Source organism: Equus asinus, chromosome 23 (assembly GCF_041296235.1).
Source record: "Equus asinus isolate D_3611 breed Donkey chromosome 23, EquAss-T2T_v2, whole genome shotgun sequence".
Taxonomy (NCBI): Eukaryota; Metazoa; Chordata; class Mammalia; order Perissodactyla; family Equidae; genus Equus; species Equus asinus.
Genome location: NC_091812.1, coordinates 13283304 through 13309246, shown reverse-complemented (window position 1 = coordinate 13309246; position 25943 = coordinate 13283304). Strand labels below are relative to the sequence as shown.

Below are 25943 nucleotides of genomic sequence, written 5' to 3'. Positions count from 1 at the left end.
GTGAGGAAAGCAAGATGCAGAAAAGTATGATATGATCCTATTTTGTAAAATGTTACCACACAAACACATTCACATAAAGCCCTTAAGATGTAGGGTGTGTGTGAGTGTGAGTTTGTGTGAGTTTGCGTGTGTGAGTGTGTCTGTACATGGTTATGTGAACACAGAGGAAACTGCAGGGGGTCTCACACCAGGTTATTAGCGCGGGTTAGAGGGCGCCAGGGTTGCTGATGGTAGGGAGTGGAGGAAAAGGGAGGGAGCAAGTCAAGATAGAAAAGATGAGAGAGAAAAGGCTAATAAAAACGGTATTGAGATTATATCAGCATATTTATACATATGTAAAATTATATACATGTGTGTATGTGTATTATAAAATCTGAAAAAAATTAAAAATGCAAATTTAATCAGTTCATTCCTCTCCATAAAACCTGTCAATGGCTCCCTGATCCCTGTGGATCAATCCAGAATCTTTAGCCTGGGCTCCAGAGGCCCTGCCCACCTCTCCATCCCCTGCAGAACAGCTCTCTCCTCATTCTGTGTCACAGACACGTTTCCGGTTCTCCGTCTCCCTGTGGACCCCCAGTCTCCCTCTGCCCTGAAGCCCACCTGCTCCTCTTTAGTTCCTCACATGCGGTTCCTCTCTGCCCAGGATGCCCCCCTCTTCCTATTTTCCCGGATGACTCATGATTTTTGTAGGTCTCAGCTTAACTATCGGTTCTCAGGAGGCTTTCCCTGACCAGCAGACATGGTTAGGTATCCCGATATTTATTCCCATGGTTCTCTGTCCTTAATAGAATTCTATTTTATTATGAGCCTCTTTTCCCACATTTTGCTTGGATTTTTCCCAGCTGTAGTTTACTGCTCATGTTTTGCATCTGAATTGGACAAGAGCCCATGGCAGGGACCTGAGGACTGTACCGTGGATCTCAGAACTGTGGGGATGTGGTCTCAGCCACAATGAGCCCTGCCAGTTTTCCAGGGGCAGCAGTTCATGCCACCATGTGGCATCCATTAGGGCTGTGATACCCACCCCAGCACCTCTCAGATGATCTCCCACCTCACCCACTGGGTCCCTCTGGCCATCTGTGTTCCTTGGCTGCCCAGGGCTCCCCACTCTGCTCCTGTCCCCTGTGAGGAGCCCTTGGACAGGAGAGTCCTACTGACTGTGACTGACAGAATCCCTCCTGCTGTGCGATGGTGATCTGCTCTGTGCCCAGGAGGTGGCTACCGTGAGGGTGATTTTAAACCCCAGAATGTGTCCAGGGGCAGCTGGAGCTGACACCTGCCATAGCATCAGGGAACTAACCAAGACGGGCATGAGGGAGTGAACACAGGGCACGCGTCAGTGAGGGCACGACAACCAAGTTTATTAACATGATCTTGCTCTCACTGCGTGTTTCTAATTAAACATGTTTACAGGAAAAAATCCAATTCATACGAAGAGGGAAAAATTTAGTTCAGTTCATTTTCAAGCCATATTGTTAATAAATTCTTCTTTTTTATAATAATTGCTTTATTTCTGTAAGTAGTTGCTTTTCTGTATTCTTATAAAGGGGGGACAGGAAGAAAAGATTGGATGACCATTTTTCCAGAAGACCCAGGGAAGCCAGATTCCCACCAAGGTCACTGCTTGGATAACCTTGTATCTAAGCTTAGATAACACATTCAGACTTCAGATTGAGAGGAAAATGTGGAAGTAAATTACACTACATGGATCTCTGAAACCTGGGGAGTGCTAATTCCAAGAGCTTTTTTTATTAAATGACCCGAGCTTCATATCCCCGTGGCAGCCGTCCCGTCCTCTATGCAGAGAGGACTGCGTTGGAGAACGACTCCCATTAGCACTGGGGGAGGTTTCCATGCAAATCCCCTCACAGATGGGACAGCAAATACAGAGTGTCCTGCTTGGTAAGACGACATAACTTGAGCGTTAGTTTTTTCTCCTAGAAGAGTGCCCTTGGTGGCTTGTGATCTTTGAAGCGGTGAGGCAGCAGGCTCTCAGCCCACGGTGTCTGCCTGCTTTTCCCTCTCATCAGGATTGTCCAGCATCCACAGCCTTTTCTCCAGCCTCTGCTTCTATTCTTCCCTGAGCCTGAGGAGGGGAAATGACACACGGTTAGTGCATTGGTCTCCACATCTGCTGCTCCAGTGAAGCTCTTCTTTCCTTATAAAGAATATTTTTAAAAGAAACACATGAGTTTTACAAATTAATGAAGGAAACAATCAATAGACAAATGAGCAAAGTCTATGAATATGTAGTTTTCCCCTAAATTTATTCTTTCTTAAACTGAGATGTGGATTCAACGTAATCTCAATCAAAATCACAGCAGGACTCTGCTGTAGATACTGACAAGCTGACTCTAAATTTTATATGGAAAAGCAAAAGAAGTAGACTAGCCAAAACCATTTCGAAGTAGAAGGAATTTGGAGGACTCACACTACCTGAATTTGAAACTTAGCGGAAAGCTACCACCACCGAGACAGTGCGGCATTGGGCAAGAAGCAGACAAACAGACCAATGGGACAGAATAGAGAACCCAGAAATAAATATACGCAAATAGGGCTATTGATTTTTGACAAGGAGAAAAGGCAACTCAATGGAGGAAGCATAGTTTTTTTTAACAAATGGTGTTGGAACATCATACATCCGTATTCAAGAAATGGACTTTGATCCATATCCCGTATCTTATACAAAATTAACTTAAAATGGATCATAGATCTAAATGTAAAATGTAAAACTAAGATTTCTAGGAAAATGTCACAAAATAATATCTTCATGCCCTTGGAATTAGGAATGAATTCCTAGATACAACACAAAAAGCATGATTCAGAAAAAAAAGAAAATTTGGGACTTTATCAAAATTAAAAAATTTGCTTTGTGAGAGACACTGTGAAGAGGATAAAAGACAAGCTACAAACAGGAAGAAAATATTTTCAAATCCCATATCTGCTAAGGGACTTGTTTCCAGAATATATAAAGTTTCAAACTCAATGATAAGAAACAACTCAATATATAATGGGTAAAAATTTGAGCAGACATTTTACCAAAGAAGTTAATAAGCACATAGAAGATGCTCAACATAATTAGGAAAATGCAAATTAAAACCACAATGGTTTTGATCCACAGGGATCAGGGAGCCACAATGTCCTCCAGGAACAGCAGCCGATTGATCTCAGCAGTTGTGCTATTACACACCTCACAGGAGGGGTCTGGGCATAATAGTTGACGAATGCGGGTGGTATCGCGAGGCCAGCCTAGGGGCCTGCGGGAGACAGGAAGTAGAAAACTGTAGCCAGGACCAGAACAAGGAAAGGAGGACCTGCTGGCCTGTCAGGGGAGGGGCCACCTGAAGCCTGCTGCCCCTTCACAATGCCCCACATCTATGACTTCACCATACACTCAGCAGCCCTCATCCCAAGGCCTTCATTCACATACCCGTTCCTATGGCAAACCCCTCCCATGACTACTGCAGGCTGTACTGAATCCCTGGAATTGCAGAGAACATGTCAAAGAGGGATCAGGAAAGAAAAGACTAGTCACCTTTTCAGAATAGAAATTAGCCTCCTTTTCTCCTCTGTTTCCCTCTGGTAGTTTCTCCAACCTGGGAAACCAGAAGAGTGAATTACATGTCATAAAGGCAGAAGCATAGGTGTTACACAGGAGTCCCTTTAGGGGAGACCCTTGGGATATTAACGGGCTATTAACTCTGAAAGCCCCAAGAACCAGTAGATGTGGTCAAACGGTCAATGATAATATTAATAAGGTTCACATGTGTTTGTTGCTTCATTTATAAAGTACTGTCACATACATTATCCCATGGGATGTTCAAAACCACCATGTGAGGAACATAGGTCAATGGTTACCTCAAAGAGGAGTCTGATCATCCAGGAAGTCAACGTGGTTTCACAAGGTCAGGAGACAGAAGTTCTGACTCTTGACATCTCCCACGGCCACCCACTGGGCAACACCCATTGTCCAGGCCCATCACTGCTTCATGCCCAGAGCTGGGCAGAGCAGGAATCTGAGAAATGTCTCGGGTTCTGACTACCTTCCCATGAGCCTTTCCTCTGAGGCCTCTATTTTCTGAGAGGGACTCTATCTAGCGACTGACATCCTCAGAGACCATGGACCTGGGACCTCATGGAGAGGACAGGATGGGTCACCCTTGGAGAGCTCAGGTGGGATAGGTGGAACCTTACCACTTGATGTTCCACCTTTTCTTCTCCTCTTGGCTCTGCCCTGACGCTGAGAACAAAAGGAAAAGAATGAGGAGCGAGGACTTAGTTGGCTTGCTCCTCTCTCTAGGAAACTCAGATATTCATCCAAGATTAATGTCACTCTCTACTTTTATTACTAGCACTTTGTGTTCTTTCCCTTTCTGAATTTCTAAAGGTGATAAGATACTTTCAATTTTTCCTTCTTTGAAAAACTCGAAGGAGGATTTTTGGCTAGAGTCCACGCTTGATATTCTCAGTCAGAAGTCCTCTGCTCAAGGAGGGCGTAGACTCTGAGGCCCACAGTCACATCTTTGCTTCCTCAGATAGGATCCTGTATCCTGGGACAGAGCTCACACTCCAGTGTCTGCTCAGAGGCTCAGCCCTGCTCTCCTGATCTGCCCAATACAAAGGATGGTTTGGTCGAATGACGCCCGACATGGGAATGTGACTCATGATCCAGTGTTGGGAACAGTGTTCTCCTACACAGATCCCAAACTCTCTAAATAACCTAATGCAGGGCCGTGAAATCACTGATGGGATTTTATCCAGGAATCCTCCACCACACCCAGATGGTCTGTGAGTTTTAAATGGGAAACAGTCCCAGCTGAACCCCTAGTCCTGCCTGGCCTATTCCCCTAGAAGGATGATGTTCTATCCTCTATTCAGACTTGCCATCTTAGGAGTCTCTCTGGACCAACTCATTTAAAAATGTGGGACTAGAAATGGAAACAACAATAAAAAATCCCTGTTGGTGGCTTGCCCAGGGATCCTTACCTTTTGGTAGATTTTGGTTTTCCAGAAGGTTGGTGAAGATGGAATCCCCACCAGGAAGCACAGGAACAGAAGAAGCAACCACAACCCACACACGATGGTGAGGTTGTGGTCACTATCTAAGAATGTTGAGCAGATGCTCAAAAACAACTCAATATGGCTATTCAGAAATGAGAGAACATTCCATTGACTGAACTCCATTTTCTGAATCGCAAGCCTGCCTGAGGCAACTGAGCTCTGAGAGTGTCCGCACTTGCCTATAATCCCAGGCCTGCATCACAGAGCACTGAAGAGTCACAAAGGGTTTCAGAGGGTGGGGGAGGGGACATGAAGAGGGTGTGCTCATGGCCCCTTCCCCCCACCAGCCCAGCTGATCTCTCCATCCATCCTGGGCCCTCCAGGTCCCTCTGCCCTACCCTGCCATCCTATTTTCCAACTGTGTCCGTTCATCATATCATACAATTACATTAATGGAATTTTCTGCCTGTTCCACCTGTACTCCAGATATTACCTGGGCCCCCTTTACTGTTTGGAGAGCTTGACTTTGGTTTCACCAATTCCACTGCCTCGAAAGTCTGAAATGCTCCCTGGAATTTTTGCTTGTACCCAGACATTTACACTCAGAATCATATATGTCCTCAAATCCAGCTTTCCTTTAGAGTGTTTTTGCCTTACATGAACCCTGATATAGAACTTAAAGTTCTTCTTTACTCATTTGGTTTTGTGAATGTTGAATAACAAATTTTAGTTTTTTGCTTCAGTCAGCCTTTACCATCTTCAGCCAGTGGGGCTGACTCAAATAATTGAAATGAATAATTCATTATTCAACATTCACAAGACTAAAATCAGTACAGGCACACCTCACTTAATGAAAGGGATATGTTTAGAGAAATGCATCATTAGGCACTTTCACTGTTGTGTGAACATCACACAGTGTACTTACACAAACCTAAGTGGTAGAGCCTACTACACACCTAGGCTATGTGGTGCTACCCGTATGGGACCACTGTCATATATGTGGTCCATTAGTGACCAAAACATCGTTAATATTGTTACATGGTGCGTGACTGTGGTGGATGACAATGACAAAATGGAGTACCATTTTCAAGGCTTCTAAAATGGAGCTGGGAGGCCATTAAGGAAGTGGGGCTTATGCTTGTACACCACATCCACCACCAGATGTTAACTGAACTTTTGAGCTTTACCTGACAGCAGAGGTCACATCTTGAAGTGTTTCCTCATTCCAAGAAGGGACAGTCTGCCTAGGACCAACTATGTTCTGGCAAGTCAGCTCACCCCATGCCAGAACCAGTCAGTAACTGTTCACTGTAGACCTTTGTAAGCCTGTGTCCTTTCCTTTTATATACCCCTGCCTCCTTTGTCTTCCTAGGAGCACATTTGAGCTTCTACTCGAATCTACATCTCCTGAATTGCAATTCTTGAGACCCCAAATAAACTTTACGGTTCTTTTGCAGTTTATGCCTCTTATTTGCTGACTTTACATGGTGACAGAAGTGGGATCCCTAGCTACTGACCTTCAATTCTGGTGCCACTTCACAGACACAAGCAAGGTGCCTGCAAAGAATCTTTTGTGCTCTGTCGTCTCCTCCTGGTGGCTCTGGTTCCTGGTGGTAAGTCCTCCTGGGCCTGGACCTCCCATTTTTGGTAGAGGTCCAGACTCTTTATGTAGGCGTCCTTTGATACTGGTTCTGGCCATCCTTCCATTGTCAGCTTTGTTAGAAACTTCTGTTTCTTTCACTCCTTTTTTGGGCCTTTGATCCTTTGGTAAGTTCATACAAATGAGAAATCCATTTTCTAAGAGGACCACCAAAGAACAGCCCCACTCTGGGACTCCTGCTGGTTTTGTCTTTAAAGAATACAGACCTTCTACAGGTAGATTTTTGTCCCACTGGGCTCAGATTACTCAGGGTGATTTAAGGCTTCACTGGCCTAAATGGGGCTCCTTTGAAATTCCTAAATTGGTTTATCTGTGCACTCAATTGGAAAAAGCCTATCAAACCAAACAAATAAAATGGGAAACTTTTTAAAATTGGTATCTTGAGGCCTCTAAATGAAACACTGAAAAGGACACTTCCTTGCAAGCCATAACAATGTCATAACTAAGAATTTCAAATGATTAAATGTAAATGCCATCGATAAAAGAATATTAACTCCTCCTGTATTCGTCAGGGTTCTCTGGAGAACCAAGGAGATGATCTATATATATATAATATATATTAATATTGATATATAATAGAATATATAATCCATTGTATCTATATTTAAATTCATTTATTTAGTTCTACAAATTACATATATACACATAAAATTTATATATAAAAGAAACTTTGGCCTTGCCCCTAACTGCCTAAAAGAATTTAAGACAGAAGGCCTGTTCCAGGAAGGAGCTGTCAACGTAGGGAACTCTAGATGTGGTAGAGAAGAAGGTACCTAGCCGGGCCCATTTTACACAAGTTCTCTCTCATTTGTTTAGAGATGGCCCAGCAAACATTTGGTTTTCTGTCTCCTTGTGAATTGGCTTCCTCCTCTTTGAAGTCCCAAACCACGAGCCCCAACCCCGCGCCTTTGTAGAATATCTAAACCCTAACCATAGGCCTGGCAGACACGCTGTAGACTGAGCAGCAGCATGAAGACCAGGGTCAACTTGATGACATTGTGGGTGGGACTACTGGCTGTTTGTCCACATCCTTGTCCTGGGTGCCCAGGAAGGCAGTCACCCAGCAACTTGCAGTGAGGTGTGGCGTGTGACTATGTTCCAGCCAATGCAATGGGAGTGGAAGTGGTGTGTGCCATTTCCAGGTTGGAACTTTTGAAAGCAGGTGTGTCTTCTCCGTGTTCCTTCTTTCTCCTTGTGCAGATTGGTTGCAGACAATGATACAGGCATCAGGAATGGTGGAGCCAAGAGACGGGAATTCATGGGTGACTGACACACCCTGTGGAAGAGAACCACCTGCCCAACACGAAACCCACCTTGGCCTGCAAGGTAATCACACATAAATTTCTACTCTCTGGTTATTCTTTTTCGGGATCTGCTTGTTATTTTCTTAACTATTATGGAAGTATTTCAAATATGCAGAAGAGTACATAGTATGACCTCTATCTCCGGCCCCAATACCCAGAAAGAACAGACGTTAAATTCTGCCCTATTTGCTTCCGATGTTGCATTCATTTGCTGGGGCTGCCGTGACAAAATACCACACGTAGGGTGGCTTAAACAATAGAAATTTATTTTCTCACGGTTCTGGAGGCCGAAGTTCAAGATCAAGGCGTTGGCCGGTTTAGTCTCTTCTGAGGCCTCTCTCCCCGGCCGCTTCTCCCTGTGTCCTCACACGGTCTTCCCTCTGTGTGTGTCTGAGTTCTAATCTTCTCTTCTTACGTGACTATCAGTCACATTGGATTGGAGCCTACCCATGTGACCTCACTTTACCTTAATTACCTCTTTAGAGGCCCTCTCTCCGAATACAGCCCTATTTTGAGGTCCTGGAGTTAGGACTTCAACATATGAATTTTCAGGGACATGATTCAGCCCACAACGATATCTCTGTTTTTAAGAAGCAAAATGTTGCCGTCACACCTAAAATTCACATTTCCATCCCGTTCTCCTCCCTCCCTCATCATAGGTATCAATATCCTAAAATTAATTGCATTCTTTATGATTCCAAGAATATCCATGTGCATGGCTCCATTAACAAAAGATTACATTTTTATGCATAGTCAAGACATACATGTGTATGTCTCCGTTAACAAATTCTTACATTGTTATGCACTTTAAAAATGTACGGGAACAGCATCACACTGCACATGTCCTTCTTTGATTGGCTTTGGGCTATAAATGGGGAAGGAAAAACAGCAGCTGAGGGTAAGAGAATAAATAAACGGCTTATGCATAAAAACCCAAAAGATTTCGGGGCGGGCCCCGTGGCCGAGTGGTTAAGTTCACGTGCTCCGCTGCAGGCGGCCCAGTGTTTCGTTGGTTCGAATCCTGGGCACGGACATGGCACTGCTCGTCAGACCACGCTGAGGCAGCGTCCCACATGCCACAACTAGAAGAACCCACAACGAAGAATATACAACTATGTACTGGGGGGCATTGGGGAGAAAAAGGAAGTAATAAAATCTTTAAAAAAAAAAAAAACCCAAAAGATTTCCAAGAGCATCCGGGTTGGTGACCATGTGCAGGTTCTGGGAGAGTGGTTACCTGGAGAGGGCGTGGAAGCTCAGTGCCCTTTCCCCATGTCTTGCCCTATGCGTCTGTTCCATCGAGCTATTCCCGAGTCATATCCTTTTCTAATAAACAGGTAATCTAGTAAGTAAGAGGTTTCTCTGAGTTCTGTGAGCCGCCCTAGCAAATTCGTCGAACGGGAGTAGAGAGTCTTGGGAACCTCCTACTGACAGCCAGTTGCTCAGAAGCACAGGCGACAACCTAGACTTGCTGTTGGCACCTGCAGTGGGGGCAGTCTTGTGGGGCTGAACCCTTAACCTGTGGGGTGTGATGCTGTCTCTGGGTACATAGTGTCAGAATCGAGTTGAGTTGTAGGACACCCAGCTGGTGTCCCAAGAATTGCTTGTTGCTGTGGGGGGACTCCCCTGACCCCCAACCCCACACACATTGGAATTAGTACCAGAACCTAGGAACAAACTGTGAAAGATAAGCATCTTAGCTTGGGTTCCCATAACAAAATGCCATAGCGTGGGTGACTTAAACAACAGAAATTTATTTTCTCACCATTCTGGGGGCTGGAAGCCTGAGATCAGGATGCCAGCATGGTCAGGTTCTGGCGAGGGCTCTCTCCTCAGCTTGCATAAGGTCCCCTTCTCACTGAGTCCTCAGATGGCGGGGTGTGTGTATGCGTGTGAAGAAACAGAAAGAGAGATCTCTTCCACTTCTGATGAGGCCACAGTCCTATCTGATTTAGGTTCCACCATTATGACTTCATTTTCACCATAATTACTTCCTAAAGACCTTGTGTCTGGACATGGTCACAAGGGGGGTCAGGGCTTCCATATATGAATGGTGGGGAGACAGAATTCAGTCCATAGCAAGAAATAAAGAGCAAATAAATAGAAACAAAGGTTTGGCATTTCTCTTTCTCATTTCCTTTCTTCCTGACTTTACTGTCTTGCTCTTTGTCTAGCTTCTTGAACAAGTAGCTCATTGGTTTCTAATTTTTCTTTTTAGATACGTATGTTGAAGGTATCTTTCTTCTAAGTATTGTTTAATTCCATCCACCAGATTTTGTCATGTACTGCTTTCAGCTATAAATATTTCCTGAGTTCCATATGAGATCCCTTTCAATGCAAGGTTCTGTAAGTTCCCAGCCATTATTATTATTTTCTCATCTGTCGCTCCTTTTACAAGTACGTAATGTTCCTCCTTGTCACCATGTTGGTTTTGCCTGGAGCTTTACCTCCAGATTTCTATAGATATACTTTTTTATTGACAGGTAAAGGACAAAATGAGGAAATATTTTTGCTATATATAAGCATGGTATCTGTCTACCCTCCTGGGACAGTGTAGACTTCTAATCTGTTACTTATCCACCTTTGTGAAAAGGAATTCTAATATTGGCTCACTGAAGTCATTTTTGATGAGGATTTTTAGGCTGCTTAATTTTAAAATGGCTTATGATGAGGATTTTTAGGCTGCTTAACTTTAAAATGGCTTATGATGAGGATTTTTAGGCTGGTTAGTTTTAAAACTACAGATGAGATTCAGGCTCCAAGGAGTGGAATTTGTTTGCCCCTTTGTTGGGAAACATTTACATTTCTAAGGGAAACCTCTATCTGTGAAGATGCCTCCCTCTCTGTGCCAGGAAGAAGGGGGGATGGTCTTATCTCTAGAAGCTCTTAATCAATGCCAGAGGCAAGAACTTAAGTTGGTTACTGTCTGGCAACCACATGTAACTGACCCCCCCCCCCCCAAATCCTCCTTTGTCTTTAGCTGAGGATAAAATTCAAGCGGTGACTTCTGCCATTTACTCAATCTGGTTTGATTCTTGTCTAAAAGTCATGGGATCACCCAATGACCAGATCCCACCTGCACTGATACCATTTTAACTTTTTTTTCATGTTCTTTCCTTTGTCTTGTAAAGAGATGAATCATATACCTATGCCTTAAATTTAGCCCTAACCCTCAACTCGGGGCAGCAGCAGGAGCTCTGACTGCCCGTGGGTCCTGTCCCCACGCACCAGCTCTGCCTGCCCATGGGTCCTATCCCCATGCTATTCTATACTATTCTCTAAATAAAAGAGCACTACTGCCAGATCTTGAGAGTCTAAGAAATCTTTCTTTCGACTCCTCGGCTCATCGACCCCGCATCATTTTGGTCAACAGCACAGGAAATTGGTAATATGTATGTGTGGGGACCTGGAAATGGCCACCCCAAGATATGTCTCTTTGGCATCAGGATTATTTGAGGCTGATTGCTTTTGATAAACTGGGACAGGGAAGGAGGAATGGAACTTGCCCTTTGTTAGGGCACATTTACATTTGTAAGGTAAATCTCTATCTGTAAAAGTTGCCTCCCTCTCTGTACCAGGAAGAAGAAAGGAGATGACCTTCTCTCTAAAAACTCTTAATCAATACCAAAAGCAAGGACTTAAATCTGCATTTTATTGTGCTAGTCTGGTAACCTCCTGTAACTAACTTCCCTCCCTCTCCCAACGTTGGCATTTCTTAAGGATTAAGCATCTTTCCTTAGGCTAGGAACTGATTGCTGAGCTCACCTGTGACCGCCCAGCTCCAGACAATCGACTTGAGTCCTGCTATGCCCACTGAGATAGCAGACCCACTACCTGCTGTGTCCATCAAGTGCCAACAGGGCAATCTTGTGACTATTGTGGGAGGGACATTTCAATCACATGTGAAACACCCCATTTGGCGGTATATAACCACTATGTGCACCCCACTTCTTTGGTGCCCTTTCTTCCTTCAGGAAGAAAGGCACCGGGCCACGGTTCCTCATAAAGCTTTGTTTAATTTTCTCTTGCTTTTCTGTCTCATGTGAATTTAATTCGTTCTCCAGCCAGACGAACCCACATTTGGGAAGAGGAAATGTCTTCCTCCCCTACATATGTTTTCATCAGTCAGATAGTCCATGTTGTGCTGTATTCACAACAAACTCCTAAGTCTCAGCTAAAAATAACCAAGGTTTATTTCTCGAACATGCTCCATGTCATCAGGGGCTGGCTCTGTATTATCCTTGCTCAGTCTGGAGGATTGAGTAGATGGCAGCTAAAAGATGCTCGATCCAACTTCTTGCACAACTGCCAGGCAGGAAAAACACACTCCTACTGTTTGCCAAAGGTTTGTCTGGAAGAGACAGCCTCATTTTTGCTCAAGTTTCATTTGCCAAAGGCTCACAAAGTCACATTTGACTTTAAGGGGCCAAGAAGATACATCCCTTCTGTGTGCCAGAGAAGAGCCGACAATATCTGGTGAACGGCAGTAATAATAACTATACACTGTGCTCTATTGTGCCTTCCAAAGCTTATTTTTGCTTTTTGTTTGTTGATTTTTTCAAAAATTCCCTTCAGTTATGTGAGTTACCATAAATTCTTCTAGTCAATTTCTTTAATAAGAAAACTGAAGTTAGCCAGAGTTAGCTTCTTTTGCTTAAAAAAAAAAAAAAGATCTAACGCATTAGACTTTGCGTTATAAATGTTACTGAGCAGCTTAGGAAAGTGAACTTCAGTTTACACCTTGGGCTGGTTTTCAAGAAAGGATACACACCGATTTTTGAAGGATAAGGTTTTAATAGGAAAAGAAGCAGGGCATGGCATGAGCCAATATTTAGATCTGAATAATTATTGGTGACTGCAGCATGTCAGGCAGGGAGCCAGCTGTTTTTGCATATGCTCTCTAAGTCAATTTTAATTCTTTATAAGAACAATATGAGGTGAATCTTACTATTCATCACTTACATATGCAGAAACTGAGGGTCAGGGAGGTGAAATGACCTGTGCAAAAGTCACTCTACTAGCAAATGATGGCTTTGTTTCAACTCCATCATCTGATCAGGCAGAGGTGAAAGAGAAGAATGCAATGTGTGTTTTTGGGTAGTGGGTACTATTCGGTTTGGCAGGACTGTGGGATACATGAAAGGCGGAGGGGCCCTTGAGTGCTAAGGCAGAGAGTTGGAGTCTATCAGGTAGGCAGTGAGAGGAAGGTTTCCGCATCAGAGAGGGCACTGGTGGAGCCATGCCTCAGAAACATTGATCTGCTATTGTCCTCTACGATGAAGAGAAATGAGGCACGCTGGAGGCCTGGAGACCAGTTGGAGGAGCATTGTAAAAACTCACATAGGCCTGAATGGGCATGGGTGTTGGCAATGGAAAAAGAAAAAAGTATTCTATCGAGTCTCCAGACGCCCAGGGAATTGCTGAATGAAGTCTGAGTTCTCCCTATGTAGATACCCCGTACTTTTCATTATAGGTTTCTCAAGAACTTGCTCCCAGAAAAAACCTGGATGGAGAACAAAACAGGTAAGTGGCCCAGTGAGAAATCTACAAAGCTCCTCTCCCCCAAAATCACCTCTTCCCCATCAGTTGTGGGGCCTAACATTTCACCAATGGGGTTCCGTTCTTTCAAGAGTCTCTTATTTAAGTAGGACTATCTGTGGACGAGAGGGAGAAGGGACACTGGGAAGTGTCCTCATTAGCAGCATCCAGGCAAGTAACATAAATGTATGAGGGCACTCTGGGGGGGCACCGTGAAGGACAGGGCACATGCTCCATGTCAGGGGGGCCTCTCGGTTCTGGCTGAGGGGCCCAAAGTTGCTGGATCCACTATTTCAGCAGAAACCTCATAGCCAAATTTTTTGGGAAAGTCCTCAATTTTAAAACATTGCAACCAGTTTAAACTTCTTAATATCACTGCGCTGGCCACATTCAGCTCTTAATTTGTTACCAGTTTGCCACCTCTAGGTTAAATGTTAGTACCATTTTATCAAAACCTTTCCAAATTTGAAAGCACATCTTTAGTAAAACTAGCTACAGACCAGGTTCATTTGGATTGCCGAGAGCGGGCACAGAGAAGTCTGGGAGCCAGGCAGGGACTGTAGGGAGGCCCCTGGACCACGTGCTGGGCATCCTGGCACCTGAGCTTTGAAAGGGAGATGGACCACGGCAGTGACAATATTTGCTGCAACCGGGCCCTCCTGGGCGACCACCCAGAGCTGGGCTTGGAGCCAAAGGAGGGATGGGCAAGCTGTGCTGCTCCCAGCTCCAGTTGGCCCCTTCCCATAAACATTACAGAAGTCAGTCGCCTGGTGTTTGAAAAAGCATCCCTAGTTCCACGAAATGATTTACAGGACACCAGACTCTGCATTTCAGAGGTCTCCGGTGTACCATAAAAAATATATTCTAAAGGAATAATCTTTATCTGAGCTGAAGCTGCAGTGAAGGAAGCTCACGTCCAGCTGAGAGCAGCCATGAGCTTCTGTTCACTCAGGGAAAAGTCTGTGTTCATGTTATTGGAGTAACATTTTTTTCTCTCTTTGGCACTAGGTATCTAGTTAATATTTAGACATTATATACATTTTCTTTCAACTGTTGTCCCTGTTATGTGATCAAACAAAACTGGAGATTCCAACCACATCAGCCCTCTAGGCGAAAGGAGAGCCTCCAGGCACCCAGCGGTGGCTAGCAGGGTAAACAGGACTCACTGGAGCCAGCCTCTGGGAAAGACTGGTGCCAGGTGCCTGCAGGGCCAGCCCCTGCCCCCAGGAAGCAGAGTTCGCTGGAGTGCCTCAGTTGACCGCTCTGCCTCTTCCTGCCATTCCAGCCTCGAGTTTCCTCCACCTCCCTGAGCAAAAGGAAACAGGAAGCAAAGTCTAGTCTTGAATGTTCCAAAGCCTTATGATGTTTACCATTCCCCCCAGGAGAGGGAGGTGAGGGACGGAAATCTCTCTACAAAGAAGATACCTTTTTTTTTTTAATTCAATGAAGCAATGCACAGACACAGCAACACAACTTCTCTCTGCTTATAAGTTGTTTAGAGCGATGATAGTCTCAGTCTAATATTCTAGTCCAGGAAAATCTGAACTCCTTTAGCGGCAATGGCCCCCAAGGGGCGCATGTGCATCTGTTCTTCAGGGTGTTGAGGAGGAGACAGCCTCTCCTTTTGGAGCAGAAAGCACAGTCAACCGGTGGCGGGACAGAGGCAAAAGCTCTAGGACAAGGAAATCTGGGGGTTTGTGTCGAAGCTCCACCAATCAGGAGCTTCAAGCTAAGATGGGGAGGCTGGAAAGATGGAAGTTGGGATGGGAATCCTGGTACGGACAAGAAATTCCTCCTGGGTCAAAGGCAGGAGGATGTCCAGGAAGGGAGAAGGGCGGGTCACGGATGGACCGAGTTTGCTTGGAGTCCCATGAGAAAAGGGGAAGCGAGAGCTCACTACCTTGTGGCCCCCAGCTTCCTGGTGCGCGGCACTGGCGGCCGGTGTCGGGCTCTACGTCTCTGAAAGTATCGGGAGAGGGAAGGAGAAACTGGCGTCCCAGGCTCCCAGGGGAGGGGACGCAGGCGGGGTTGGGCGGCAAACCCCTCCAGCGTGAATGTGTTGCGGGGCCGGGTGCCCCAGCCCTAGCGCACGCCTCCGTTCCGCGTCCCCCTCCGCAGGCGCGCGCGAGGCGTACTCCCCCTTCCCTTGGCGGCGCGGGGCACGCGCCCGGGCCCCTCCGCCTCCCCTCCGCGCCTCTCCTCTCTTCCGGCAGAAAGTTAGCAGCGGGGAAGGAACTCGGGGCTGCAACAGCGCCAGGCGGCAGAGGCTGAAGCAGGAGCCGCAGCGGAGCCGGCGAAGCGGGGTGCTGCAGACGGAGCAGGTGCAGCCGGCGGGTCAGCGCGCCCCCCTCGGGGGTGGTGGAGGGCCACCCGGACTCCGCGGGAAGAGTGGGGAGGGGGGCCATGCAGCCGGGCTCTCCCCTGGCTCAGCGGGATAGCGGCCAGGGCCGGGGGTGCAGCGGCGTCACTTCACGTAGCCGGGGCGGCTGGGCGGCGGCTGAAACCGTGTCCGGGCAGCGCCGGGGGCTGCCGCCGCCGGCGCCGCCGCGAGCCGGGAGCCGCGATGGCCCCGTGGCCCGCACCTCCTCTGCCTCCGCCTCTACCTCTCACCGCCCGGCGCCTCTGCTAAGTGGCCGCCGGCGCGGAAGTTGCTTTTTCTGTGCACCTTGTCCCTGTCTGTCACCTACCTGTGCTACAGCCTCCTGGGCGGCTCGGGCTCCCTGCAATTCACCCTGGCGCTGCAGGAGCTGCCGAGCCCGCCGCCACTCACTCTGCTGCCGCCCCCCGTGCGCCTCGGCACTCCCTCGCCGCCGCCCGCGCCGCCGCCGGACAACGCGAGCCGCAGGGAGCCCCCGGAGCCCTCCGAGCAGCCCGTTGCCCCCGGGGCCGACGGCTGGGGGTTGGCGATCGGCGGCGGGGGCGCTCGGGACACCTGGCTCCGGAACCCGCTGGCCCCTGGCGAGATGATCACTGTGCAGAGCGCGCTGCTGGAGAGGGAAGCGCAGGAGTCCAGCACCACCCACGAGGAGCTTGCAGGCCGGAGAGCGGCCAACGGGAGCATGGAGAGGCGCGGCGCCCTCAGCACACCCGACTATGGGGAGAAGCAGCTGCCACAGGCGCTCATCATCGGGTTCAAGAAAAGAGGCCCCCGCGAGCTGCTGGAGGCGATCCGAGTCCACCCGGACGTGCGGGCCGTGGGCGTAGAGCCACACTTCTTCGACAGGAACTACGAAAAGGGGCTGGAGTGGTACAGGTAGGACCCTGGGCTGGGCGCAGGGGATAGATGGGTGGGGAAGACCCAGAGGGAAAGCTGCGGCTTCCCACGTCCTTCGACACCCAGGCACCTCCCCGAGAACCCTTCGCCCCACGAGGGCTCTGCGGACCCTGGCGAGGCTGCTCGGGGGAGCGCGGAGAGGACTGGAGGCTGGCCAGGGATCGCTGTATTTCAGGGCTAGGGGAGCTGGTGTCACACTGCCCTGCCTGCCTCAGGCTCTTCACCCAGGGAGGTGCTTTCTGAAGCTGCCTAGCTCCACGCCTGGGAATCCCCAGCCCAAGTGCCCGCGGGGTGTTTCCCAGCCCAGGCTCTTGTGGGACTCTGCGCTGCTGCGTTGGGGACGCTAAGGCATGAGGCAGGATAGCTAGATTGACTGAAGGGCTTTGAGATCTCCTGGAATCTCTCAAAATCGCCCTCAAACGTATTTGCGTGTCTGGAATCCGACTTTAGTATTTTCAGGTTAGAGCAAAATGAACAGGGAACAGTTAAAAAGATGATGCTGGCGAGTTTTGGCTTGCTAGAAAGACTGAGGATGTTCCCCATCTCCAGCAACCCTGGGTTGCTTTGGCATCAGGAGCATCAAGGTCTGCACGACAGTCGGTGCCCTAAGAGTTTTTACATCCTGCACCCCTGCCCTTTCTAACGGGCGCCTCCTTGGCAACAGATGAGAGCTTCTGTCTTGTGAGGTATTCATCTCTCTTCTCTTCCACCGTCTCCCAGCAGTGAGGGAAAGGAGAGGAGAGTAGAAAGTTAAGTGCAGGTAAAATAAATTAGTAATCCGGCTTTCTTGTCCGCCATAACTTTTAAAAAACAGTGGAACAGATGCCCAAAAGGCAAACCTCCTTTGCTCCCCGCCCCCCCTTTTATCTCCTTCTGAAAAACATCTGGATGGCTGGTCCCATCTCTGTTGCGTCTCACTAGTTAATTGGAATTGTCAGACAAACACAGGCTTTGTCAGCTAAAGTGGTATGATCATCTTCACAAGGCCAATAGGTAAAATAAGGATTGTTTCCTGACAAGTTGCCTTGCTGTTGAAGAGATGTGCTTTCTAAGTTTAAATTACAGCCTGCGAAAGTTTTAGAAATAACCTAACTTCAGAAATATATAGTAAATGTGTATTATATAATAATATATATTATTATAGGTATGTATTATATAATATCTATTATATATGAATATATAATATGTATTGATTGATTTCTTCTGCTTTAGAAAATACGCCTTATGCTTTCAAAGCTTGAGAACAGTACCCCTAGGCATAAACATTCCAGCAGGTTAAATGGAAACAGTAAATGTGTCTGTTAATGTCTCGTCTGTTTCAACAGAGAGAACTAATTGCAACATTTTAGGAGGCTTCAAACAGCCCCTTCCTATCAAAACAGAAACCAGTCAATGCCTGCTTGAATTGGAAAATCAGTATTTATAACATTGCAAGTCACGGCTTGGAGTTTGCGATTATAATTAAAAAGGTGTCAGGATGATTAATGCAGCAACAGCCAACCAGAGAAGGAAGATGTTTGGGAAGGTTTCGGTTGTTTAATTGTTGGTTGTAGGAATGTTCTGATTTCTGCTGTGGGGTAGCTTCAGCCCTATGAGGGTCTCTGTGGTCTTTTCCAGCTCTAATTTTAAAGCTGTGTATCTTGTGAGAAGTGTCAGATGCCCTTTGGGGGAGAGGAAGGCCTGAAGATCAGACCTTTCCAACATGTGTTGTGTTGCTTTGTGGCAGCTGCAAATAGAGATGGGGTGTTTGATTCAGGTGACTTAAAATAACGTTGATGACGTGTGCGTGGTGGAGTGCGTGTCAGGAAGTCCTATCGTAGGGTCTGGAGAATTTTCTGAATCAAAGGATAGAAGATGTCAGATTTTCTCATGTTGTTTTACACTGTGGCTGGGAAAGGAAGGTATGAACCGGCCTCCCTGTCATGACATGGCTATTGAAGATGTCATTCCAGCTCTGTGGTACTCTCAGCCATCACTTGTGGTATTTGGGCCTTGTGGTATTGGGTGTCAGTAGAACTGTTCCACTGGAGAGGTGTGGACAGAACTGGATCCTCTTGATCCTCACTTGAGAGGACCATGCGGCGTCTCTGTGTCCTCGATCTGCTACCCCAGTGACTTGCCTGTGGGAGACCCTTATGCTCAGTGGTGCCGACTGGAAGTGCGGGAGGAGAATCTGTCTAACATAGAGGGAATCATTAGCCACCCAAACCTGGCTGTTGAGAAGACTCCCAGAAACCCCTTGGACCTGCAGGAGCCGAGTGGGCTGGCACTGGCCTTGGACTGCTCTCCAGCCTTATGAGGGACAGCAGTGCTTTGAGGACATTTGTGGGATTTTTACTTGCTGCACCTCTTCAGGCTCCTCTCTCTCCCATGTAGGAAGAGGGGATGACAACCTCACTCTATTGTAGAAAAGGAAACAGTGGCATTGATTCAAACCAGTAACAGAAACCCTTCCTCTTGGTTCCCTGGTGCAACTGCGTCTTTTCAGTGGTGGCATTGCTACTTAAATGGTTATACCGCGTATTCTGCCTGAAATCTTACTCTACTGTGTAACTGGTTAGAGATCCACAGGTTAATTAAAGGCTTTGATTTCCCCCCCATATATTTATTTTGTTTTTGTTTTTCTTTTCAGCGTGTTTCCCAATAGCCTACTAATTCTGCTAGCGTTTCTGTTCTGGTTGTGTTTTCAGCAAGAGGGAGAGCGAGAAGAAATTGGGGCTGCTCTTGGCACAGCTGGCTTGGGGTTTCCTCATATCCAACTAGGCAGCCCTATCAGTTTTATTTCTGGTGTCACTCCAGTTATATCTAAATCTGGGTTTTGCTTTCTCCTGTGCTGTTGATCTAACGTGAGTCAAAGACACATCTGAATTGAGAACATGTGCATTGGATTTTCAGGGCAGGATAGACTGATGGATTAGGATGTGTGTGTTAAAGCTATGGAGAAGCAAGCCTCACTTGGTGGATGGACAGAGGCCAGTGATTAATAAGTGGGAGTAGATTAAACCCTCCACTCCTTCGTCTCTCCACCCCCCAAATAAAAGGGTAAAGCCAGAACTCACCTTTCAGTATGAGCCGATACACTCTGGCTGGGCAGAGACCTTGAACTCTTCTAAGGGATGGGACCTTGTGGCAGGCCAGCTGGCTGCCACAGCAGAACTCATCAAAGTGACAGAGACGACTCGAACTGTGGCCTCCCTCGTAGTTGACAGACTCAACAGTAACCGTGACCACTTTGCTTTGGGAGCCACTCAGCTCCAGGGTGATGAGAAGTGACCCTCCAGGGTTTCCAGTTGTCTGCAGTGGTAGCAGTTATTACACAGGTCCCATTGGCTGGGGTAAAATAACTCAGGAAAACAGCTTCAGTCCTGCTCATGCCACACAGAGGAAAGTGGTCAGCAGCGTTATTCGCATGTGGTATTTGGAGAGAATGAAAGAGGACAATGGAAAGGCGCTGGCATTGATTGAATGCCTGTGATTGTGGTGGTTGGTGCTTCACAGACATGTTATCACATCGGGGTGTCATGATGAGGCTGTGAGTTAAATAGCAACATTCCTGGTTTACACTCCAGGTGGTTCCCGGAGGGTGAACCACTTGCTGAAGGTTGCTAAGCTGGTCAGTGGTTGAGTTGACCACATCTGTCCAATTTCAGAGTGCTGGTTTCTTTCTCTGTACCACGCTGCCGCACAGAAAGTACTAGAATGTCTTTTCCTTCTTTCATTCAACAAACACTTAATAACGTTTACCATGTGCCCAGTACTGTTTTAGGTACTGGGGATAAAGTGGAGAACAAGACAGAAGGAGGACCTGTTCTTGTGGAAATGGCATCTTTTAGTAGGGCGGTAGGGGAGACAGCAAACAAACGAGTCTTTCTTTTAACCTTTTTAATGTTTCTGTAGAAAACTTAAAATGACATTTGTGACTCCCATTGCATTTCCACTGGGCAGGGCTCCTGTAGAGCAGTGCTTTTTAAACTTGAAATGCACATGGATCACTTGGGGTGTTGTTAACATGCAGATTCTGATTCAGCAGGTCTGGGGAGGGGCCTCAGACTCTGCATTTCTAACTTCCCAGTTGATGCTGATGCTGCTGATCCCTGAACCTCACTTTGAGAAGCAGGAGTCTAGAGAGTAATTGGGGGGGGTGTGTGTGTGTGCATGCACAGATATTATTTTAAGTCAAATGGTTAGGGGAAACCTCTCTGGGGAGGGGATGTAAATGAAGTGAAAGAATAAGATCCTTCCATATGGAGATCTAGGTGGAGAGGTTTCCAGTAGAGGGAACAGCAGGTACAAAGGCCCTGAGGTGGAAACAGGCCTTATGGCCTTACAGAGTGTTCTTTCATTACTTCAAAAGCAAGGTGTTTGTAGCTGGACAAAATTGGGTTTTGCAACTTACTAGTTAGATGATCTTGGTTGGATAACTGATTTAACATCACTCATTTTCAGTTTGTTTATCTGAGAATAATTCCTTCCTTGCAGGATTGTTGAGAGGAATAAATGAAATAATAAAAGTGAATGTATTTTCTAAGCAAAAAGTGAGTATCCTAGACCAAAAATCCAAATGGACTCAACTGCTGGGTTTTTCCGTTTCTCAAATCCTTTTGGTCTCATATGCCTTACCTTCTGTCACAGCTGTCTTAATACTGAGAGAAGAGTCTGTTATTGGGGGTGTTTTTAGGAAAAGTCTAATAATGATTGGCTTTGCAGTCTACATCTGCTTAACCTCTTAAACCAAGGGTCACCAACTCACATGCCTTCTGGGCCCACAGCGATTGTATAAATGAGTGAAACAGACCAGGTGGGGAGAAACTGGGACGCACATGCTCTGTCTAAAGGGGCAGCTACTCTTTTCCACGTGCAAATGTGGCATCAGGGTTATCAGATCTTCCACTTGGTAAGAGAAACTGGAAATCCAGTTTTTGATGTGAAATTATCCGGTGTTTAATGTTGGCAACAGATGGAAATTTCTTCCGAGCGCAGTGTGGGCCAGCAATGCGGACAAACAAAACCCACCTGTGGGCTGGGTACAGCCAGCCGGCTACCAGTCTGTGACTCTGGCTTAAACTCATTTCGGAAAGTAACTGGCACACCCGTACCCTTTGTGGTTGTCAGAATTGTGGCTTCTGTGTGCTATTTTAGGTTAGAGTTTTCCCCCTTTGCAGATTTTGCAAGATCGTGGGGCAAGTACCTCCCAGATACATTGCAACAACAGCAAAAGGAGCTGGGTAGAAAGAGGAACATTGAGGTAGAAAAGGACAATTCCCCCCCAAATTTCCCATTTGTTCCCAATGAACATTTTCCAGAAGTTGAGAAAATTTTCAGCTTTTCACTCATTAATGAGGCAGTCCCCTATTTGATCCATATTGATAAATTATACTTATATAATAGATTCTGATCAGGTGGATTGAGTGAGACCTGAGAGTTAGAAAAATTGGGTTCTGGCTTTGCCTTGCCCCATCCTAGTTCTGTTGGGCATCGGGTTACTTATATTAAATTGTTTCTTTCTCTCCTTTTCTTTTCTTTTCATGTTTTTTTTTTTTAAAAATCCCTGTTTCTTTTCTGATGAGGTTATATTGTCTCCGTAGGGCCCATTCGCCCACTAAAATGCTTTGGTTCTGGAGCAGACGTCTGTGTTAGACCCTTCAGAGGAAGCACGAGAGCACTGTAGGAGCAACATTACTTGGAGCCTGTTTTTGTATCTCTGAGTCAGAATCCACTGCATCCTCCTTGTGTGACCTTAGACAAGTTACTTACTATCAGCAAGCCTCCATTTTTTTGTCTGCAGAATGGGCTCAATGTTACTTACTTGCAAGTGATTATGTGAGGGTGAAATGAAATGGCCCTTAAAAAGTGCCCCCACGCAGAGTGTGTGACATGATAAATTTCTTCTTCTCCTTCTCTCCTCTCTGTCTCTCCTAATTTTCCTTTTCCTTTGCTTTTCTCCTTCATTTTCCTTCAATTCCTTCCTTTTATCCTGCCTATCAGTATGGAAGGCCCTACAGAGAAAGCTGTAATGCATTTTTCATTAACAAATCATCTTTCATTTCAAGATTATGTCTGAATGAGGGATTTCAAACCCTGAAGCGGCTCTTAAGTAGCTCTCCAGAGAATAATCCAAACCGATTCCAGAATTTGGTCTACTGTGACATGAGCCGAAGGAGGAGAAGAGTCTGATTTCCTGGGGTACCTGCCGCCAGCCTTCTCCACTAAGGGGACGGGGTATGGAAGGGGGCAGGCTCTCGGGGCTTTCCTGCTCACATTTTCTTGAGCCCACAGTAGGAATGGAGGCCACCTGCCCTGGAGAGGGACTGAGGCATTTAGAATGCCGAGGGCATGCTTTGCCTTCCATTTTTCTGCAGAGCTGAAGGCACTGGAGAAGGCAGGACTGTTCGAGAAGACCCCGCCAAACTCCCTACGTTGCGATTTGGCCACTTTCCCTGGAGTTCTCTGGCCATCAGAACATGATTTAATTATTTTAACTTGTGTAAATCATACCAGGCATTTTTAGTTTTAAATTGAGTCAGGAGAGGGGCCTTGAGATTTTAGGTGAATGAGAGATTGCTAGGGTTGTGCGTTAGAAAGTTTTAAAGGTTTTGGGTTTGCATAATGGATGCTATTTCTGAAACTGAATGAACCACCGATCTTTCAAGTCATCTCTTGATTCCATTGGTTTCTGCGGCTTGACAAGCTCCTCTGTAACTGTTTTGGGAATTTCAGTCTGAAATTATAATTCACTAAGGGAGCTTTTCAGCCCATCTTGCCATTAATTAAAAGCAAGCGGTTGATTTTTTTTTTTCCTTAACACTCACTAGTTAGGGTTGCCTGCCTTTACTTTTTTTTTGTTCAATCTTTATTTAAGAATGTGTAAAGCATATTTACAGGGAAACAAAGCAACACATCAATTAGGCAATACTTTTTTGGTTGTGAATGATAGAAATTGAGCTTAAATTATTATAAACAAAAAAAGATGCTTTATTGGCTTATGTAATTAGGAAGTCTGTGGGGTAAGTGGCTTCAGGAAAAGCTGAATCCAGGGGCTTGAATGATTTGACAAGGTCTCTGTCTCTTTCCATTCTTTGCCGGGTTTGTCTCTACCTTGCCTCATTCTCAGATAGGTTATCTCACTACATTTTAGGCAAGATGGTAAGCAGCAACCCGAGACAAACATTATATGTTTAATTCTTTTGGAAATAATATATTTTTTTTAAATTGAGAGGTTTTTGCTTTCCCCCAAATTACAGAATTGTTAAACCCCATTACAGAAGTCTCTAGTGTATTGTTTTCCTCTGTATTGTGTTGAATTGTAAATGCTATTGAAAATTCCAGAAATATAAAATTTTCTAAATTTTATAGTCTCTTTTCTTGGTCTCTTTAAAATTTTTAGCTAGCTCTATTCACGTAAAAATACCCTTAACCAAAAGCAGTAGTAAACCATAGAGAAAGAAATAACTTCTCCATTGAAACACAGATGGCTCCACCACAAAGACCCATATGAAATGACCACACATTCAAGCAAAGCTGAGTTCCCGAAGGGCAAGAAGATTCCGTGATGGATTGCCTCCAAATGAGACGCGTAGACCCATATTTTCATGAGTACAGTTTTGCTGATCTAAAGATGTCTGGGCACACTGAACAAAGTACTTTACTTATAAATGTAAGTTCACATTTGTGATGTCTGATCACTGAGATAATTAATAATGAGGCTACATGAAACTTAGGGTAGACAGTGATTTGGAAAAAATTTTTCTTAAGAGCTTCTGCAAGAAATTCCTGGAGATGCCTGTGGTCCAGGTTGGGTCATGTGCTCATTCCTAAAGCTGTCGTTGTGTAGTACCCTGATCGGGCCTGGCTGATGTAGCCACCCCTTTGGCCTGGAGTAGTGGGGGGAGTAAGCAACCAGGGCTAGTCCCATTGAGACCATAGGGAATAGTTTCCCCATGAAGATGAGGTGTTCGAGGGTTCTGTTGCTAGAAGAAGTGGGGACCAGTCTAGCCACATGTTTATTAAACCTATAAAGATCTACTTGGGACAGGTGTATGATCTCTCTGAGTATTTTAACCCGGAAAGAGGGACAAAGGGTTAATTTTGGGAGGTTCCATGCACTTGTTATTTTAGTTATTCATTCATTTATTTATTCATTAAACATGTTTTGACTTTCAACTTTGTGCTGGGGCAGACATGAATCAGTCATAGCCAGTGATCTGAAAGAGCCTGCAGAGTGGAGAAACGGACAAGTGAATGGTTAGCTCACAAAGTAATAAAAGTCCTGACACAGTGGGGTTTATTCCAGGAATGGAAGGATGGTTCAATCTTAGGAAATCTAATAATTTGACTGATAATTTGACTTATTCTTAATACGGGTAAATGAGAAAAATTCTGTGATTTATTTGATGGATGCTAAAAGGCATGTGATTAAATTAGCATCTATTTGTAATTTTTAGAACACCTCCTAATAAAATGGGATCTTACCCAAAGCCAGCATCATCTTTAATGGTGTAGTACTAAAAGCATTCCCATTAAACCCAGAACAAGACTAGAATGCCCATTATCGTCACTATTATTTACCCCTGCTCAGTAATTAATAGATGATGCAGTTAGATACAAAAAAGAATAAGAAAGGGGGAGGTAGAATTATCAGCATTTGCCAGTAATTTCATCTCTTTTGGAAAATCTAAGATAACCAATCCCCCCATGAATCTATTAGAAACAATAATAGGGTTCGTTAAGGGCTCCGATGAGGAAATTACTATGCAAAATCTGTAGTTTTCCCATATGCCTACCCAAACTGTTTTGAAAATATAATGAGAGAAAATATTCTATTTATAGAACCAGCCAACCAAACAGAATAACTTGAAATATATTTAGCAAAAGTTACAAGGGACTTGTAAGAACAAAATTTTAATGCTTTATGGAGGGGCATCAAAGAAAGAGGAGTAAATGGAAAGTGACCTCTTTCTCTTGGCTAGCATGTCTTTTTTTCCATCCCTCCCCCCTCCCTCCCTCCCTCCTTCTCTCCCTCTCATCCTGTCCCTGGCTCTTCCCTTCTCCCTCCCCCCTCCCTCCCTCCTTCCCTCCCTCTCATCTTGTCCCTGGCTCTTCCCTTCTCCCTCCCCCCTCCCTCCCTCCCTCTCATCCTGTCCCTGGCTCTTCCCTTCTCCCTCCC

General features: G+C 45.8%; 1 long non-coding RNA gene and 1 pseudogene across 1 annotated transcript; both read left to right on the top strand.

Annotated features, from left to right (window-relative positions):
* Positions 1–6463: 6463 nt before the first annotated feature.
* Positions 6464–13767, top strand: LOC106823284 (uncharacterized). Its single transcript, XR_011497376.1, has 3 exons — positions 6464–6617; positions 7865–7990; positions 13442–13767. It is a non-coding gene; the product is annotated as an uncharacterized lncRNA (long non-coding RNA).
* Positions 13768–15166: 1399 nt separating this feature from the next.
* LOC139039756 (heparan sulfate glucosamine 3-O-sulfotransferase 4-like) overlaps positions 15167–25943 on the top strand; it is a 30915-nt pseudogene continuing 20138 nt past the window's right edge.